The following is a 4250-nucleotide window of genomic DNA, read 5'->3' on the forward strand; positions in this document are numbered from 1 at the left end:
AGTGGGTTTGATTCCTGGGACCACCCATATGTAAAGTGTTTGCACACATGACTGCAAATCGCTTTGGATAAAAGTGTCTGCTAAATGACAGATACATCCACTGATTATACCAAACATTTGGAACAACTTCCTAATATGGAGTTGGACCCTCCCCTTTTCCCCTCAGAACAGCCTCAATTCATTAAGTTATGGACTCTTCAAGCTGTCGAAAGTGTTCCACAGGGATGCTTGCCCATTTTGACTCCAATGCTTCCCACAATTGTGTGAAGTTGGCTGGATGTCCTTTGGGTGCAGTGGAGGCTCCTCAGAGGAGGAAGGGGAGGACCCTCCTCCTCACTGATTTTTTTCTAGATGAAACTATACTAAATATAATCACGTCACCAAATAATTGACTAAAACATACTATTTTGCATCCTCCTATAGGTACATTGACTTCAATACAAAACCTAGGAGGTTTATGGTTCTCAAGGCTTCCATAGACTTACACAGTAATTATGGCAACTTCCGGAGGATGTCCTCCAAACTATCCGAGCTCTTGCAGCATGAACTGACATGTTGTCCACCCAATTAAAGGATCAGAGAATTAATCTAGTACTGAAAGCAAAAGCTACAGCTAGCTAGCACTGCACTGCATAAAATGTGTTGAGTAGTTGACTAAAAGAGAGAAGAAGAAAAAAAACATTAGTTGAACAATTTTTAACAAATTATTTTATTCCAAAATGAAGTAGAAGCGAGAGAGAGATATTTCGTCAATTATTTTTTCACTTTCATTTTCACTTACTTAGCTAGCAAATGCAGCTAGCAAGTTTAGTCTACTCAAACACTTGGCTCAAACAGAGCAATGCTATGATTGTAGCAGGTTAGTTCTATTAGCTCTGTTGACTATGATGTTATTTTAGCTAATATGGTGACAACGATGTAGGCTGTGTGTTTCAGTTATGAAATGGTTTGGCTTGGAAAGGTTTTCTTTCCTGGTCACATACAGCTGATGTGTTGTGCATTGAAGTCCAGAAGCGAAGGGAAAAGGTGAGAGGAGGAGAGAAGGAATACAACGTGGCTGTTATGAAAGTGACCTGTGTTTACACATGATCAGGGGTGTATTCATTCCTCCGATTCTGTCGACAAACATTACGTAAACGGAACAAAACCGGGATGAACATTTGTCCAATAGAATCTCTTGTTTGAAACTGTAGGACTATTGATGACACCCTATATCTGCTAGATGTAGTCAAGAGTTAGGCAGTATTTTTCTCTCGACCAGTGTGCACCTACATTCTAAACTTTCATTCATGAAAGTGAACTGTGTTTATGCATGATCAGGGGTGTATTCATTCCGCCGGATGGAACAAAACAGGGATGAACATACCTGAATTTGTCCAGTAATATCTCTATTTCAGCTAGATGCAGGCAAGAGTGTGCAAGGCAGTATTGAATGTGTCACTGTCTGTCCATGTGGCACTGTCTGTCACCGTAAAACTTTCTCTCGATCTGTGTGAACCTACATTCTAAACTTTAATTCATAGGCTAGGTTGCTACCTCATGATGGGTATAGGGACAATTAGAGTATCATGTAGTAGCCTAAACATATTGCTGTTACATTTAATAGGGTGAGTGAAATATGAATGACAGTCGTCCAATATGCTGTAATAGAATTAAGGCCATGCTCATGAAAAAAAACAATCGTCCTGCCTCATCTTAAACGGCACTGACCTCCACTGTTTGGGTGGTGGACCACTCTTGGTACACATGGGAAACTGTTGAGCTGAAAAACCCAGCAGCGTTGCAGTTCTTGACACAAACCGGTGCGCCTGGCACCTACTACCATACCCCGTGCAAAGTAACTTAAATATTTTGTCTTCCCCATTAACTGTCTAAATGGCACACATGCACAATCCATGTCTCATGTCTCAAGGCTTAAAAATCGTTATTTAACCTGTCTCCCCCCTTTACACGGATTGAAGTGGATTTAACTAGTGATATCAGTAAGGGATCATAGCTTTAGCCTGGATTCACCTAGTCTTTCTAAGTCATGGAAGGAGCAGCTGTTCTTAATGTTTTGTCTACCCAGTGTATAGCACTACAGATAATCTAGTGCTATTTGCATGTGATGCATTTGTACTGTTGTTTACAGGATGATTTGTATCTTATAGAGCGTGGCTATAAGGTAATAGTATGGTCACATGTAGATAAAAACGATTGTGAAAAATGAACAGAGAAAATGTATATCAACACACTACCTATTCATATAAGTATTTATTAATCATCTACATATTCATATTGAGCTTCTACGTCTGTGTACAGGAACGTATTATTTGGAAGAAAAAATGTATCAGCTTATTGTTAAATAATGATGACGTTCTTTCCAATACAAAAGGTGTTGTAACTATTGTTTCCAAACTGCGTTACCCACTCCAGTCAGCAGATGGCGACGAGCGTCTTTCAGTTGACTCTTCTTGTGTGACGTATAATGGACTGGACGGACGCTTCTTCAGGAACAACAAGGCGTCATGTAGTAGCCTCATGCTACATTGAACAGGGTGAATGGAATATGAATGCCAGTCATCCACAATATGCTGTAATAGAATTAAGGCCATGCTCATGAAAAAACAAATGGTCCTGCCTCATCTGAAACGGCACTGAACCTGTCTTGGTATGGGAACTGTTGAGTTGGAAAAACAAATCACAAATCGGTGCGCCTGGAACCTACTACCATACCCCGTTCAAAGGCACTTAAATATTTAGTATTTTATAATAATAATAATAATAATAATAATATAATATTTAGAAGCTGTAGCGTTGCAGTTCTTGACACAAACCGGTGCGCCTGGCACCTACTATCATACCCTGTTCAATGGTTTGTATCTTACACTGATTGAAGTGGATAGCATGGTCACATCTAGATTAAAACTAATGTAAAAAATGAACAGAGAAAACACACATTAACACACTACCTATTCATATAAGTATTTAATCATCATCATCTACATATTAAGCTTCTACATCTGTGTACAGGAAATTATTATTTGTAAGAGAAAATATATCATATCAAATAACGGCGTTACCCACTCCAGCCAGCAGATAGCGATGAGCGTCTTTCGTCTTTTGATGCTTCTTGTGTGACGTATAATGGCCTGGACCGGACGCTTCTTCAGGAACAACAACACGGCTGCTCTTTCAACCACCTCGGTAGCTTGCTAGCCAACATAAAACTGAAAGATTGAGGTTTTAGACATTATTAATGTGCATTAGCCAATCTCAGTGTTGAAAACACATTTCTGGCGACGTATCTACTGGTTAACTTTAACCTAATTTCCTTGTTCAATTTGCAAACTTGTTAAATATTGATACTGAGCCTAGCACTAGGCTAGACGCTAATGCTAACTAACATCACTGACCATGAGCTCACTAAACTATTCCTCCCCTGCTAAAGAAGATGAGGTCTGCTGTTTGAAGAAAGAAGCTCTGGCGCTGAACATTGTCGTGAAAGAAGAAGAAGAAGAGGAGGATATTACAGTGAAAGGAGAGAACGAATCATTCAGAATGAAAATGGAGGAAGATGAGGCTGTTATAGTGAAGGAAGAGAAAGAACCGTTTAGAGAGGAAGAGGATGCTATCTCAATAAAGGTGAAGGAGGAAGACGTTTTGGGAGTGAAAGAGGAAGAGACAGAATATCAGATTAACACCAGTGAGTACTGTCTTCAACAGGGACACAAACTGCAGTTATTGAATGTGGGGTTTTAAAGTGGCATTCTACTGAAGTTCTACCCTTGAATATGATGTTCAGTACTGTAGGAATTGTTAAAGGGTCAATCTGCCATTGGTTCATATATTTTGGGGACTTTTTAGATGATGTATTGCATTCTCCATGTGGTCTATATTAAAGTTCCCCTCATCTAATATAACAGGCTTTTAAAATTCAATACTGGAGCATAATTTCACATTTGCATTATATGCCCAGTTGAGATATATTCCTCGTCTAAGACTCTATGATTTTAAAAGAAAGTTCAATAAGTTCAATATCTGTTTGATGTCCTCGTTCACACAGGAGAGAGACATGACTATGGTGGATCCTCTGGGGAGCCTCAACAACATCCTGATGCTGACGAGGCAGAGAAGAGTCTCTCCAGATCAGAACACCAGATGGTACAGCTTGGTCTGGTCTAGCATACAGCTTGCTCTATTGGGGTCAGGGCTGGGTTTCTGTAAAGCACTTCATGACAACAGTGACATCAGCATCCATAATGATATGT

This window comes from Oncorhynchus kisutch, unplaced genomic scaffold (assembly GCF_002021735.2).
Source record: "Oncorhynchus kisutch isolate 150728-3 unplaced genomic scaffold, Okis_V2 scaffold817, whole genome shotgun sequence".
NCBI lineage: Eukaryota > Metazoa > Chordata > Actinopteri > Salmoniformes > Salmonidae > Oncorhynchus > Oncorhynchus kisutch.